This window comes from Nelusetta ayraudi, unplaced genomic scaffold (assembly GCF_046127955.1).
Source record: "Nelusetta ayraudi isolate G7.1 ecotype Tasmania unplaced genomic scaffold, CSIRO-AGI_Nayr_v1 ptg000048l, whole genome shotgun sequence".
Lineage (NCBI taxonomy): Eukaryota > Metazoa > Chordata > Actinopteri > Tetraodontiformes > Monacanthidae > Nelusetta > Nelusetta ayraudi.
In genome coordinates, this window is record NW_027466098.1 from 18,195,383 (window position 1) to 18,211,828 (window position 16,446).

General features: G+C 46.2%; 1 long non-coding RNA gene across 1 annotated transcript; it reads left to right on the forward strand.

The window, feature by feature from the left end:
• Nucleotides 1-5,715: 5,715 nt before the first annotated feature.
• On the forward strand, nucleotides 5,716-11,347 carry LOC142895087 (uncharacterized). Its single transcript, XR_012928164.1, has 3 exons — nucleotides 5,716-6,606; nucleotides 8,063-8,172; nucleotides 11,159-11,347. It is a non-coding gene; the product is annotated as an uncharacterized LOC142895087 (long non-coding RNA).
• The last annotated feature ends 5,099 nt before the right edge of the window (nucleotides 11,348-16,446 follow it).

Sequence of the window (16,446 nt, forward strand, 5' to 3'; positions counted from 1 at the left end):
CGAGCGACCGCGATCGCTGCTGCTGCCACCGCTGTTGGTGCTGCAGATGTCAGCTCGGAGGGGCCTTGGCGATGGTGTCACGGCGAGGACAGCGAACCCACATCAGTCATTAGCGCCGGCCAGCGGGAACTTGTTTACACAGCTCGGTGACACTCGAGCGCGTACGGAATTCCACGCATCTCCCAATTAATCCTCTTAATGTATCGGCGAGTCCAGAGTCGGAGGGCCGCGAGTTGGCTTCGCTTGAGAGTGTGTGTGTGCGTGTTTGTGTGTGAGCGAGTGAGTGAGACATTCCGCAGAGGGCGAAAAACAAATGTGACCAAATGAAACTGTGTCGGCGAGGCTAATGTACGGCACAGCTGTACTGCAAGGAAAGACCATTGAAGCATTCCATCCTTCACCCCCTTTGCCCCCCCCTCCCCGGCCCCCCCAGTCCCACCACCCCCTCCGCCTCATTGATGTCGCGGACGGTGAGGCAGGGATCCCCGGCCTTTTGTAGGCTTCCCCCTTTTTTTTTTTCTCCCCTCAAAAGAGGAGCTGGGAGGAGGTCAGGAGGTGACACTGGGGAAAGTGACAGATGAGAGAGCAGTCGAGGGCGGCCGAGAAGTGGCTTTAAAGAGGAGGGGAAGGGGTTGGTGGGGGAGAAGTGGGGGGGGGGGTGATAGGCAAGATCGATCACAGGGGTTAAAATACCCTTGAAAAGATCCGAGGAGCCGGCGGGTCACAAGTCACGACCGAGAGACACATGAGAAAGTGGAGCGACCCGCATGGTTTTGGACCGAGGACGGCGGCTCGCCCAGCTGACCAGAAGTGCAATATCATGTGTCGCAGAGTCAACACGGCCATTAAAACAAATCACAATGAAAAAAAAAATCTCATTATATCTAACAAACCTCTTAAAGTCTTACTTAACTCTCACTTGTTTATACGATACTGGATCCAGCCTGGGGCTTTTTTTTGGGGTTTTGTTTTTGCAAAGGAACAACATGTGCCTTTTTTTTTAAGGGTTTCTGGGTCCAGGACAAATGACAACATTCTTAATAATAATGGCGCTGAAAGGACCTCATTGCATTGAGTCTCAGCATGAAAGGAAGACGACGTATTAAGGGAATGCAAATCTAATTTCCAAGAATTTTGAAGGAAAACAGAAAAAAAGCCAAAATATTATTTTAGATTTTCCTTCTTTTTTGTTTGTTTATCCCTCGTTTTGGGCCCCGGACCAAGGCTTGCAACACGTTTATTCCTTTGGTCGCGCCTGCATGTGAACAGCACCAGTGTTAAAAAAAAACAACAAAAAAACTTACCCACAGGCCGCTGACGTCACCTGATTCCTGCGGTGCCAACAAAAGCACCAATTTTATTTTTTTTTAATTTTGTATTTCTGTCTGTGCTAGAATGAACCATTCCCTTCATTCTTTTGATATATATATTTTTTTGTATTCATGGAAAAAAATGATATGACGTAACATGTCACGTGTATGAGCCCATTATTACGACTTATTTATGGTAAAATTGAATAAAAATCCTAAAAATAGCCTCCTGCTTTTCTTCGCTTTCTTTGATTCCTTTCAGCGTATGGCAAACGGCTCAATGGAGCCTTTGTGTTGTCGTGTTTTTTCAAGTTCCTAATTCCTCCCCAAACTTCCTCCCCAAGGCTTTATTTTCCTCCGCACGGATGGCTTGTAAATACTCATAGACATCATCCTTATTGTGTATTAATACCCCCAGCTGGCCTGCGCTGCGCCAACAAACCCACTTTTGTTGAAGAGGCGCTGGATGAAGAGGAGAACAGGCCTTAAAGCGCTTTTTTTTTTTTTTTTTTTTTTTTTGGGGGGACAAACAGCCCCCACCCACACACACACACACACACACACACACACACACCAACCCTCACCCCACCAATGAAGACCATCCACCCTGTACACACACACACACGGGTCTAACTCTGTGTGTGTGTGTGTGTGTGTGTGCCACCACATGCTCTCATACATTATGCTCACGTCCAACATACATAGTGTTGTTTCTGTATGCGTGCCTCCTTCCCCACATCCTCCCTCCACCCGGGGCTACAAAAGCCTAATTATAATGTTTTTCTTGATTAATCGTGTCTGCTCGCAGGCCTCGGAGGGACGTCGCAGCAGCAGCAGCGGCAGCAGCAGCAGCAGCAGCAGCAGCAGCAGCAGCAGCAGCGGGACCACACACTCCATCAATGAAGCCTGAGTCAATAATGAGGCGGCGATCACTCAACGGGGGGGGCTTGTCGGCTTCTTCGTCGTGCCCGAAACCTGGAACATCCAGCCAGGACAGAGAGAAGGTGGAGGTGGTGGTTGGAGGTGGTGGTGGTGGTGGTGGTGGTGGTCGGTGGGGTTACGAGGGCCAAACAAACGCTCTCACACTCTGGAAAAGTCCGAGCAGCAGAGGTCTAATCACCTGCGGATGTGTTCGCACGCAGACGCACTGTTTGCTTTCTTAATCAGTCCGTTCCATTAAAAGACGGAGACAAATGGCACCTGCGTCCCCTCCAAACTCTGAGACATTAGACTGTTATTAACGAGGCCTTTCCCCCCGCTGCACTCAGACGCCTGTTATTTCCTTCGCACGCCCTCGAGTCTAGTTGTGTAGTTGTATTGTATGGTGGGTATTTTGTCTTCTTCCAACGCTGCCGCGCGATGAGAGACGTTTGGATCGTGAGCAGCTTTGCCTGGCAGCAGAACTACCAACAGGTACTTTTCTTTCTTAAAAGAAAGAACCCCCCCCCCCCCCGACTGTAAGTGAATCCACATGATGTCATTTTTCCCCTTCAATTCACGCTTTGAGCAACTTCCCACCGTTTGTGTATCGCTCCAGTTGCTCTTCTTCAGTTTTTTTTCTTTTTTTTTTTTCTTTCTTCTTTTTTTTTTCCTTCCCCCTGCACACAAATGGGAACAATCCCTCGCTTGTCGAGCTCGACCTTCGCCTTCGGGCTGCGGCGTGCTCCCTTCAAGACGCTCTTCATGAATTTAATTTCCTGCAAAGTGGGAGCTGACAGTTTTAAAGAGTCTCCTGCTGCGGCGACAATGGCGCGGCCATGCTTGTTTAGACTTCTGCTTCCTTCGGAGGGGGCGTCACAGAAATAGAAATAAAAAAAAAACCCTCTCCTTTGCACATTTGCGAGGTGGGGGAAGCGGGATGGGGGTGGAGAGGTGCAGTGGAGGGGGTCGGGGTGGTGGTGGTGGGGGGGGCTGTTCCCCTCTCGCTCTCTGTCTCTTGCCCGCGCCACTGCTGCACAGATGCGCTCATTTAGGGAAACACGCCTCGCAGCAGCGGCGGCGGCAGCGCTGGGGAAACCATGTGATCGGCCGACTCACATCCGAGGCAGCCCCCCCTCCCCCCATCCCCACCCCCACCACCACCACCACCACCCCCCTGAGTTAAAGAATTTGTTTTCTCCCCCCCCTCCAGCGTTGTTATCCAACATGACCCACAGATCGCGACGGCAGCTGCTGCCGTCATTCCCGGAGTGTGAAATGTGTTTTTTTTCTTCTTTGCGTGTGTTTTTCAGAAGTGTTCTTGAGCCGCGCCTGGTGTGGAGGGTCAGTTTTGTTTTGTTTTTTTGCTTGGGAAGAATGGAATGATAACCAGCGATGTCTCCCTGCAGTGATCTGGGATGCTGGTGTGAGTGTTTTTTTTCTTTCCTGCATTTCACTGCGGCAGAAATGTTAATCGCCTCGACTTGTGATGTGTCTTTGTTGGTTTGTGCTCTGTGGGTTGAAAAAACAAGCGAAACCATCAGTGATTTTAGTCACTCAAAGTGACTGAAGGCATTTAACTTAAGCAGTTAACCAGTTTTTTTTTCTTCTTCGAAAAACAGACTACAAACACCATGCGATTTAGTTGAAAACTGCAGGGAACTCAACAAAATGATCCAACTTATGATTTTAAGCTCCACACACTCCATTATTATTATTTCAATAATCATTATTATTATTATTATTATTATTATCATAAATTGCCAAGTTGAAACATCACAGCCTCTTGCGCGGTGTTCGCTCTCCGCTCAGGAGGCAACCAGGTGGAGGGAAGTGGGCTTATTTTTCTTCTTCTTCTTCTTTCGCGCTGGTCTCCACTGCCACCCCGGACCCCCTGTACACACACTTAACCCCTGACACTCCCCAGCGTTCACACACTCTGTCATCACAGGTCCTGGCTGCTGATGACCTGAGCACTAACACATGCTGGGGACAACTTAACCTCTGCACCCGCAGACGGAAAAACACATCGACAGGGGAGAGAGGCATCCGAGCCGGGCCGGTGTGTGTGTGTGTGTGTGTGTGTGTGTGTGTGTGTGTGTGAGAGAGAGAGAGAGAGAGAGAGAGACTGGCAGAGAGCCAAAGGATAGTAGACAAGTAGAAAGTGATACAATGGCACATTATCAGGCCAATTTGTCAATACGTTCCATTGTGCCTTCATTTAAAAAGTACGTATCTTCATATCTGCATGTCTTCATGCTGACGCGTAACTCAATCCTTCGCCTCCTCATGTGAAATTGTTCCCGTCCGTTGATGGAGATCGGGCCACACGTTGGGTTTTCCCCCACTTTCACTCCGCACTCCTCTGCAGTTTGACGCAGAACCGGTTTTCTCATTAATTCTCAGTTGTATCAAAAATGATGGCTCAGCAATATCACGAGAGATTAGCTTTAGGCATTCCACATGTTGACTTGTAAGAAAAAACCCCAAACAGCTCGAGGTGACAGACGCCTTCGTGTGGCGCTGAAGGTTGGTAGTTCGAGTCTGCCTTAATTAATGTTGCATTTTAAAGTGAAGGAGAGTAAGAGAAGACTCACAATCAGAGGGCGTCTACTGTAAATAAACCGCTCAGGTCGATGATATCTGCACTGTGGCTGAAGATGTTACAGTTTCCACTCTCATGTGACTCACTTGGCTTTAAAGGCCACAAGCCAAAATATGAAAAAATATAAAGATGCGCCAGGAAAATGCCGTCAGTGTGTGTGAGGCCTTGGTGCCGCAGTAGTACTAGCGGTGCTGTGACACTGGTTCAAAGTCTGCTTCTGGCCATGTGACTGGAGGACACTACTTTAGCTTGAAGGAGGAGGAGCACAGTTTTTACTGCAGGACAGAAAGTGTAGAAAATAAATAAATAAGTAAGTAAGTAAATCAGTGATAATAATAATAATAATAATAATAATAATAATAATAATAATAATGATAATGATAATGATAATAATAATAATAATAATAATAATAATAATAATAATAATAATGATAATCATGATAGGTTTTCTTTTTGTAAAATGTTTACCACCTCTTTAAACTGTTATGTAGCTTCATTTCACACACACACACACACACACACACACACTTTCAACAGTCTGTGCACTTGGGGACTGAATATCTAGGAAGTGATGCCGTGTTTTGGCTCAAACCCTGAAAATTCTGGCCTTCATGGAAATCTCATCTACGTACTTTTTTGTACTAACTTGCCTTGTGTTTGATCCAAAGCTCTTCAACACAACAGTGGTAACGCTGGGCGGGTCGGAACAGACCGCAGCAGCAGCAGCAGCAGCAGCAGCAGCAGCAGCAGCACTGACTCGACCTCGTTTTTCTGTGGAATCCCATGTTGAAAGAATGAGTGGACGGAGGGAGGGGGTGCAGGGGAGGGGGGAGGGAGGGGCGGCGGCGGACCGAGAGGGTTGACTGATTGCGACAACAGAGTCGTACATTTTTGCCAAAGTGTGTCAGCGGAAGCGGCGCGCGAGCGCTGCCTGCATGTGTTTCTCCGCTAAAAGACAGTTGGCAGACAGTGACACAGATCAGAGGGGGAATGCGAGCGCGCCGGGGGAATGAAGTCAGACGGGAATTTCTAGGAAATGACGGGAACAAGAGCAACGTGACCCCCTCAGAACGAGGCCGCCGCCGCCGGCTCGGCTCTCGGGGACCCGCTGCCCACGGAAAACATCACATGTCCCGTGCGCGGAGGTGCGAGTTCGTGCAACGATGGCTGTCGGAGGCCCGAGGCGGCGCCTCCTGGTGCCAGCGGCCGCGCGTCTGACCCGGAGGAACTTGTCTTCATGCGGCGAGCCGATAACATGTCACAGGCAATTGGCGGGCAAATGGCCGACGCTGTTGAGCGCTGATTGCGAGCGCAAACAGGAAGGCACTGAACACATTAGGGGTTCAAACACGCTCCCTTGCGGGGGCTCATTTCTACCTAATATCTCCCGACAGTCGCTTGGACCGACAGACCGTGCAGACATCTGTCGGCGGAAAAAAAAAAAAGAAAAAAAAAAAAACAATAATAAAAAAAAGAAGAGGAGGCCGCTCATGTGGATTTACTTGCGTCTCCCCTCTGCCTTCCAGAGAGACGTTCTGTCAGGGAAGTTCACTCAGTTTGCCTTTTTTTTTTCTTTTTTTTCTCATGCACTGTACTGTCTTCTTCTTCTTCTTCATCTTCGAAGAATTCTTGAATGCTTTTCACCAAATCTGTAGCAGTTTTTTTTAATTTTAGGCGCAGTCAGTATGAACGGACCAGGAGCGCAAAATCCACGAGTGAGTGCAGTGTTGATACAGAGTTAGACACACTTTACGTCCCCCAAGATTTAATGAGGTAATTAGAAACTATACAAGGCAATTAGTTCATGTAAATTCAAATTAGCTAATTCCCGTGCAGGACACATGCTGTTGATTCGGGGCTCGCGGAAAAGGTTGAAATTCTGCTTTTGATTTTTTTTCTTTTCAAAGAATGCATTGACGGCGCATGCCGTTGTTGTTTTCTCTTATTGTGTTCGGCTAACAGCACCTGGCTGCAATTTTGCTTTTGTTGAACCGACAGATGTCAGTTCTTTTCTTTCAACTTTGAAAATATTCCGCAAAATCTCATCTTTTCAAAGAGTACAACGGTGCAACGTCTGAACATTTCGTCGACATTTTCCCCCCGCTGGAGATAGCAATCAGTTAAAGCGGTGGCTCTGTGCCGGCCGCACCGGACAGGATCGGAATCAGACTGAGATCCCTGTGCGTGCTCTTGAGATCCAAACGCCGGAAGGTGAATCCGACTGAGTTTCCTGCAGACTTAGTAGAAAGATTTGTGCTTAAATGCAATTGTCAAAGACACAGTGTTGTCCACTGTTGTGGCGCGCTAATTTCAAATTGCTTTATAAAACTTTCCAGATGTGGTGTTGGTTTATGATTTTTTTTTTTTTTTTTTTTTTTTGGCAAATGGACTGTGAAAACAAACTGTGCTGCTGAAGCAAACAGCCACGCTATCGCTCAGCAGTGGATACTTATTTTCACACTTTGGCAGCCAAAATAATGAGTATTTTAATATAGAGATTTGTTGTCCACAAACATACATTCCAATGTAATAACAACATGGAAAACGGTTTCAATTTTTTTTCCCTCCTAGAGGCTTAAAAGATCAGCGGAAACACTGCCGGTCCTTTCGTTGCCACGAGATGGGAAATTCTACCACTTGACACTTGTTGTTATCAGTCATTTCCAGCTGTGAAATGTTTCTGGCAGACAAGTTGGCACGCCCGACCCCCTTCCTCCCCCGATTCATGCGCCAGTGAGCAAATTCAATATATTGACAAAACCTGCAGCGAAAGAAAATGTATAAATTGCAAATTTGATTTGATTTTACTTTCCACAAGTGATCACAGATCACTTGAACCTGCTTGATCTTTGGCACACACAACCAGACACGGTAACTCTCTGCAGAGTGCATTTAGACCCCAGTCCCAGTAGCCCTGCGATGGGGTCACATGGCCGCGCATTATATTGCAGATGTGAAACTTTAAAGGCTGCAACTGTGGGTAGGTCACTGAATATATGTTGCAAATATGTGAAAAGGCATCAGAGAGATAGTTGTCGATGAGACACCATGCTGGGAAAACAAGCAAGACAATAAAAAAAACTGTAATTTACAAAAAAAACAAAAAAAACAAAAAAAAACAAAAAAACAGTCTGGCAGAGCTTTTGTAGCATGAGAGGGAAAACTGGGAACTCCTGGGACTGCTAGCTGAGCAGCTCTCTGATCAAGAGCGCGCAGGAATTTCACACAGATTGACAGTGGCAGATGTACGACGATGGCCAAGACATTTCTTTGGACGGATTCTACCTACGCGGAGACACACTCGGCCTGCTGGTGGGAGAGCAGTGGGAGAGTCGGGAGGTATGCGCAATGTTTTCTCCGTGAGGTACGTGGTGTTGGAAGAAAAAAAAATGACAAACGGTGGAAGCGGGACAGCAGCAGCTGAGGCTGTAGCGTGCCCACGAAGCGGGCCGAGGCAGCGCACGGCGGCGGCCTCACAGGAGCCAGATGGGCCCTTTGGCTGGTCGGCACCAGCGACCGAGGAGCGAACGCACAAACACACAAACGCTCTCTCACGCACAGAACAAACCAGCTCCTGTGCGTTTGTGCTGACACACAAACCTTGAGATGCAGGTGAGGGGAAAATACATGCGTTTGAAGAGTTTTTTTTTGCGAAAACAGCCGAGGCCTTTAATGTTGAAGAGCGTGTGAAACACGCAGCCTGACAGGGAGAAGGAAGGAGCGCGCTGCAGTCGGACTGGAAAGTACAAACTGAGCTGGAGGTGAAATACAGTCGGGCTCGCTTGAATGTATGCTTGTCTTTCTGCATCGTTTGATTTCTTCTGCAGCTCAACACTAAAATGCCTTTTAAAATTCCAATTTATCTTATTCATTTAAACTGATTTTTCTTTTTTTTTGGTTGATGAGGAGTTTTCTGTGCGAAATTCTCCTAAAACAGCTAAAAAAAAAAGTTAAATGTGTTTATTGTTATTGCATGAGCACAACAAATACCATACCAAATTCAATAATGTAAAACAATAACAATAATTCATTCATTCATCTTCTATACCCGCTTATTCCTATTCAGGGTCACGGGGGTCTGCTGGAGCCTATCCCAGCTGTCTTAGGGCGAAGGCAGGGTGACACCCTGGACAAGTTGCCAGTTCATCGCAGGGCCATAACAATAATGATAATAATAATAATAATAATAATAATAATAATAATAATGATAATAATAATAATAATAATAATAATAGAAAAATAACTAACAGTACACAGTAACTAATGGCAGTGCAACTATCCACAGCCGTCACACTTCTGCAAGTTGTTGTAAAATGTTTTGCAGTAAATTTCCAAGGACTGAAGCTCATATTATTAATTGTTATTCCCTATCAGTTTTAGGAACAATATGTTGAAATAAGTAGGCTTTAGTGCCTTGCACAGGTGCATATCCTTTATAAATGAGGATAAATAAAAACTGTACACATTGCGGAAAAGGTCAATAATAATAAAAAATAAAAAAAATAGCCATTAGCATTAAAGACTTACTTGTATTGTGTTTATTTGCTGGTGTCGCTGAGACGCAGCGGCAACATCAGAAAGGTCGAACCTGGCGTCAAGAGAAGTTCTAGGTTTACATTTTGCGCCCAGTTTTTCGGGGCCACGAGTCAAAACAACCGAGTTGTTTTTCAAGCGATCGTTTGCTCGCAACATTTCGGAGTTCGGCTGACTGGCATCAGAGGAAACTTTTGGCGTGTGGAGGCCAAAAAAAGAAAAGAAAGCAGAAGCCCCAGCCACCTCCGCCCCCCCCCCCTCCCCCGACCTCCTCCCCCTCCTCCTCAAAGACAGAGTGAGGCAGCAGCTCGTCTGCCCTCAGATCAGCGGAGCAGCTCACGTTTTCAATGGGCCTTGAAAAGTGCACGCTTGCCGCGATGAATGGTTTCCTAAAAGCCCATCATCCCTGTCGGCCTGACTTAGCCCAGACACGCCATGCTGTGACTGATTTCAGCTCTCGTGCTCAGCCTCTACGAGCTGAGCAGGCAAGCAAAACAATAAGTGGGGTTTAATTTGAGGAGAAATAAAACAAACCCATTGCAAAGGCTGTAAACCAGCAAAAGTCATTGTATTATTTGGAATATTATGGAAGAAAAAAACCTGTAGACTGACTACAGTCAGTGTTGAAAAATGGCACAAATATGCATTTTTAAATCAGTGCAGTTGTAATTACTTGTAATGCTTCTGGTAAAAAAAGAAAAAAAAACTTCCCTGGTGGTCTCTATGATCTATATATTGGCTCATTTCTGTTTGTTGTGCAAATAAGCCAACAAACTGCAACGACCACAGTTTGTGTGTGAGAAATAATTTCTCCGTAAACATCTTGCGGCTGCCTTGCCAGCGTGCTCGCAAACATTTCCATGACTTTCTCCACTGACCGCCCACCGGCCCGCCGGCCCGCCCGCCCTCGGGCCCGTCCAGAGCTGTCAGGCCTCAGCCTCACACGCTGCCACCAACTGCTAATTATAGAGCTCTAGATGATAATCTCTTCTGAAATGTGGCACCATCGACTCCGAATGAATCACTGCGGGTGTATTTAGCTCCAATTTGCAGTGGGGGGGGACAGGGCTGTCATTGTAAATCCAATAAATTCAGCCCTCAAATAAAGGCGCAATTATGAAATAAACAGGAGAAGATGAAATAAATAAATAAATAAAACATTTGAGACGGTTCAGACTCGGCCTCTGTGAATGGAGCCTCCACTTCCAAAATAAGCAGGGCTATATATCAAACTGAAGTAGGCAAGCAAATTTAAACCGCACCACCTCATCAGCGTCTAGACGGAGATTTATTGTGAAATAATACATGTATATTAAAGGAAAATAGCCTCTTCAGGGTTTCCACTGTCCAGACGCGTGTAGATGGTACTCAGTGTTGTGATTCAAATAGCGTAGAAAAAAAAAAGACAGACGAGAACGGAACAGAACATTTCGCTGAAAGTGTCTTCATTTCTACTTCTTGCCTTCTTGTCCAATCGCCTTCGTGTATTTGTGGGACACACGAGAGGTGTGTGAGTTACTGTGGAAAATGTGCCTAACTTCAATGGTTCAAATGTCTGTTGGTGTTGACGCTAATTACGTTAATTAAAAAAAAAAAAAAAAAAAGTGTCTTGTCTGCCTCCCTCACATCCCACTTCATATATTAACGTGTGTACGTCAATATATTTGTCTGTTTTTCCATTTTTCTAGCCTTTCATTCGCGTGTCTGGGACATGAACACAGTCAAATTCATTGCATGTTCACACATGCTTGGTAATAAAAATCTAATTCTGATTGTGATTCTAAACATGCAGGGGTGAGATTCTGCAGCCAGCGACCATGATGATCCAGCTCACCATCACAGAACCAGGATGATCCCAGCTGCTACTGTAGACCAGCTGCTACAGTGACCAGGATGTGATTCAGCAGCCACATGTGACCAGTCAGGTGACCAGCCAGAAGAGGAGGAGGAGGAAGAGGAGGAGGAGGAGACAGGATGTTGAGGCTGTGTTTGGTTCTTCCACAGGAGGCTACAGAGGCTTTCCTCCCCACAACAAGTCCCTGTGAAATTGGTTCACGTTCCTTTGTCTCTCACAAAATCCTCAAATGTGCTGATCAGCCAACAAATGTTTTTTTTTGTAGTTACCTGTTGGACATCAGTTATCAGAGACCAAACACTAAGTCAGACACTTGAAGAGCCTTCCCTGCAGGTCGAACTCCCTCCAGCTTCTGTGGGGATGTTAATCCTGTGCTGTCTTTAAGCGCAGTTGGAAACAACACAATTGAGACCCAACGCTCAGAAGCTAATTGTGCAGCAAACTGTATTGTATATATATTTTTTAAGATCTGTGATTTGTTTTTGCCATAAACAGTCAGTTTGAAACAAGTCACGAATGCTCCATTATGCACTGTGTGTAAATAGTGCACAATGGGTTAGGGTTAGAATTGATAGTTAGTATAGATGTCAAAAGATAACCTGTGTATATTTTTTTCATGTATTTGCTTCCCACTCAATAATAATAATAATAATGATAATAATAAAAAAAACAACAACTCAATTTTGTGAAGTTATCAGCAATATTCAGAGGCTACAGTTTACACCGACGATGGCCGTAAAACATTCTGGCTATAGCACCTTTTAACGTGTAGTTTCTCATTCAACTAAAACTGAAGTTTAGGGGACTTGGAAGTCAGCAGCGACAACTTCGACGACTCGCTCCAACTGTTCTCGAAAAGACATACACTGCGGAACACTGCCATCTGCCGTTGACTTGTTGCAAACGACGTGCTGCTTCACTCTAGGGCGAACATAATTAAACTACTGCAGGATTTATGACGCATATGTAACTGAGCGACAGTCTAAATAAAGATATTGTAAAAAAAATAAAAAAAAATAAATGAAAATCTTAGGATGCAGAGTCACTGCTTAACCTAAATGTACCATGAACAAATAGAAATAAGCCATCCAGGAATCATTGACGATCTCTTGAGTATTTAGCCCCTGTTGCACCCTGGTCTAAACCCCCCAAAACCAAGACAAAAGACTGCGTTTTAGCTAGTTTTAGCCATCAAAACAGATGCTTTGATGCTGGATAAAAACAATGCAACGTTTAATGCAAATGTTTTTGGACGTGAGTGAAATTCATTTATTGCACTATTAAACTTTACCAACAGGTTCAAAAGTTATAAAAATATATTATGAAACACATTTGTATGTGTTTACAATGTGCAACCATTAATAATTGATTAAAAACGTTTCTCATTGAAAACAAAATGTTCAATCGACTCGCAGTAACCTCTCTGTCCAGCAGATGGCAGTAACACCCTGCTATATGGCTGGGGCTGGTGAACCGGTTAACCTCCTCAGCTAGAATTCCAGGGAGAATCCAGAACCTCCCGGCAATGTTACCGGAGACACGAGTCGACTCGTGCTGCGGCGAGCCATTCGTGTTTGCGTCGCGTGCATGTGTCGAGAGCGGAGTTCCCACCTCCGCTGCACAGAGACCCTGCGTGGCCCGCCGCGTGATGGAGCTGCTGGAGGTGTTGCCGGCGCTGCTGCGGACTACTAATGCCCTGCCTGCCTCTCATTAGGATGACCCGTTTGAGTGCAGCCATCTGCCGCAGCTGCTTGGCAAAAGCCTCCGCCAACCGTTTGATGTCGCGGCGACACGCTCGTGACGGTGTCCCACCGCCAGACTTATAAAGACCTCTTTTTGCTTTGTAGTTTTTTTTTTTTTTAAACTCCCCTATTCCTCCTCTGAGAGGAAACCCTGATGTTTTCATCCACGCAGCCTGGCGGGGTCCTCAGTGAACTTGGATTGGAATGAGGTGCAGGTACTGCAGCTTTGGTTGCCTCAGATATTCCGGACAAGTCCTGCTACTCGCTTGAAACAGGAAGTTGTGCAGTCGGGAGGTACAAAAAGTCTTTGCGCGTCACCATTTCTGAAACTTCAGCATCAGTCATTCTTGGGAAGTAAACACGGATGGAAGATCGATTTCCAACGCTCCTCGTCCCTCAAAGATGGTTTGAGGTTGAGTTGTTTTTACCCTTATCAGCAACATTAAAGCTTTGTTTCGCTCATAAAGCGCCAAACAGCTGCAACCATTATAACCACAAGAGATGCGAACGCAGTTGGTGTCACAGTGCTGGGAAACCCCTGGGCGCTGGTATAAGACAACAAATAAATCTTTCAGTGAACACAAACATTTGTCTTTTGTCTTTTCAAAGACAGGTTGAAACGTCTCGGCCTGTTTTGGCTCCTCCCCCCAACCACGTTTCTGACGGGGACATTATCATCGATTTTTAACATCAGCTGATGTCTCCATAATTCATTCTGACGTTTTGCACCATGCTGAGAACAAGTCAGTCTTATTCATTTTATAAGCTCATACCTCTTTCTAAACTGCTAGCCCTCTCACTTCGGTCATTTTGATTTATTGCAGCTCTTCTTTCCCTCCGTGCGTTCCGACGGCGCCGCGCGCTCGGCATTAAGTTTTGATCGATTTAAACTGGGATGCTTGCAAGCCATGAAATGTTAATGAAGCGTCTCGTCTGAGTCTCCACAAGTGGCAGCCTTCTCTCCTCCAACACGGCGTCTGATATGGTATCACTGTGTGTCCTGCGGGCTTATTGTGAGACGCAATAATATAGCAATAAATGTACCGCTCCTTGTTATTTCACTGACAGTTACATGATTAGTTGTGAGATCATTTGTTGTTGTCGTCTGGAAATGTCCTGTTTCGTGTCTTCATTTGCCCTACAAGGGGGTGGCAACATCACTTTGACCACCAATCCCCCTACTAGGAGTCATGACACACACCAGGTTTAGCAAGACTAAACCGCAGCCTTGTCAGATAACGTACCGTGTTTTTACACCCCACTTCCTTATCAGCCACTGGTCTGCCCAGAATAAGAAACAGCCCCCCAACTGATTTTGATTTGTCTGGCCTGCGAGGCAACGCTGAGTCGTTTGATGGAAATGTGACATTTTTTTTTTCACCCGCGGATGTGTTTGTGTGAGGTGGTGAAACATGTGTTGAGCGACACTGATTGTGGGTAAACACAGCCACAGGCCGGGGCTGACACACGTCAATGCTAATCCACGTTTTCAATTTCTGCATCTGCCTCTCCTCCTTCTCCTCCCACTCCCTCTGCTCCTGAGCTTCATCTGATAGACTGAAAACACACCGACACACACACATATGCACAGGCACACACACACACACAGACACACACACACACACACATATATATATATACATACATGTATGTGATGAAGCAAGGATGAAGGGGCGAGTAAAGATAAGAAGATGTCGGTTGGAGTGTAGGGAGGATGCTCTCGAAACATACTAATGCGATCATATATGGGTTCGGTTTAAGGTTGGGGCTGGGGTTTGTGGTTGGAGTTGGGGTTAGGGTTAGGGTTAGGGTTTCAGGGTCCTTCATGCGCTAGAAGCCCCAAAATCGACGTGGGTGTGTCTTTGGGGCTCCTGATGAAAAGGGTTAGGGTTAGGGTTAGCTGAAATTAGGGTTAGGGTTTCAGGGTTCCTCATGGGCTAGAAGCCCCAAATTTGTTGTGGGTCTGTGTTAGGGGGCCCTGATGAAGCAGCAAGTGGCCCCATGTCTCTAGGACAAAGTTGACATTTGACCCTCATAGACTTGCATTGAATTAGGGTTCGCGATAAGGCTGAAGCTAGGGTTAGGGTTAGGGTTAGCTGAAATTAGGGTTAGGGTTTCAGGGTTCCTCATGGGCTTGAAGCCCCAAATTTGTTGTGGGTCTGTCTTAGGCGGCCCTGATGAAGCAGCAAGTGGCCCCATGTCTCTAGGACAAAGTTGAGATTTGACCCTCATAGACTTGCATTGAATTAGGGTTCGCGATAAGGCTGAAGCTAGGGTTAGGGTTAGGGTTAGCTGAAATTAGGGTTAGGGTTTCAGGGTTCCTCATGGGCTAGAAGCCCCAAATTTGTTGTGGGTGTGTCTTAGGGGGCCCTGATGAAGCAGCAAGTGGTCCCATGTCTCTAGGACAAAGTTGAGATTTGACCCTCATAGACTTGCATTGAATTAGGGTTTGCGATAAGGCTGAAGCTAGGGTTAGGGTTAGGGTTAGCTGAAATTAGGGTTAGGGTTTCAGGGTTCCTCATGGGCTAGAAGCCCCAAATTTGTTGTGGGTCTGTCTTAGGCGGCCCTGATGAAGCAGCAAGTGGCCCCATGTCTCTAGGACAAAGTTGAGATTTGACCCTCATAGACTTGCATTGAATTAGGGTTCGCGATAAGGCTGAAGCTAGGGTTAGGGTTAGGGTTAGCTGAAATTAGGGTTAGGGTTTCAGGGTTCCTCATGGGCTAGAAGCCCCAAATTTGTTGTGGGTCTGTCTTAGGCGGCCCTGATGAAGCAGCAAGTGGCCCCATGTCTCTAGGACAAAGTTGAGATTTGACCCTCATAGACTTGCATTGAATTAGGGTTCGCGATAAGGCTGAAGCTAGGGTTAGGGTTAGGGTTAGCTGAAATTAGGGTTAGGGTTTCAGGGTTCCTCATGGGCTAGAAGCCCCAAATTTGTTGTGGGTCTGTCTTAGGCGGCCCTGATGAAGCAGCAAGTGGCCCCATGTCGCTAGGACAAAGTTGAGATTTGACCCTCATAGACTTGCATTGAATTAGGGTTCGCGATAAGGCTGAAGCTAGGGTTAGGGTTAGGGTTAGCTGAAATTAGGGTTAGGGTTTCAGGGTTCCTCATGGGCTAGAAGCCCCAAATTTGTTGTGGGTCTGTCTTAGGCGGCCCTGATGAAGCAGCAAGTGGCCCCATGTCTCTAGGACAAAGTTGAGATTTGACCCTCATAGACTTGCATTGAATTAGGGTTTGCGATAAGGCTGAAGCTAGGGTTAGGGTTAGGGTTAGCTGAAATTAGGGTTAGGGTTTCAGGGTTCCTCATGGGCTAGAAGCCCCAAATTTGTTGTGGGTCTGTCTTAGGCGGCCCTGATGAAGCAGCAAGTGGCCCCATGTCTCTAGGACAAAGTTGAGATTTGACCCTCATAGACTTGCATTGAATTAGGGTTCGCGATAAGGCTGAAGCTAGGGTTAGGGTTAGGGTTAGGGTTTCAGGGTTCCT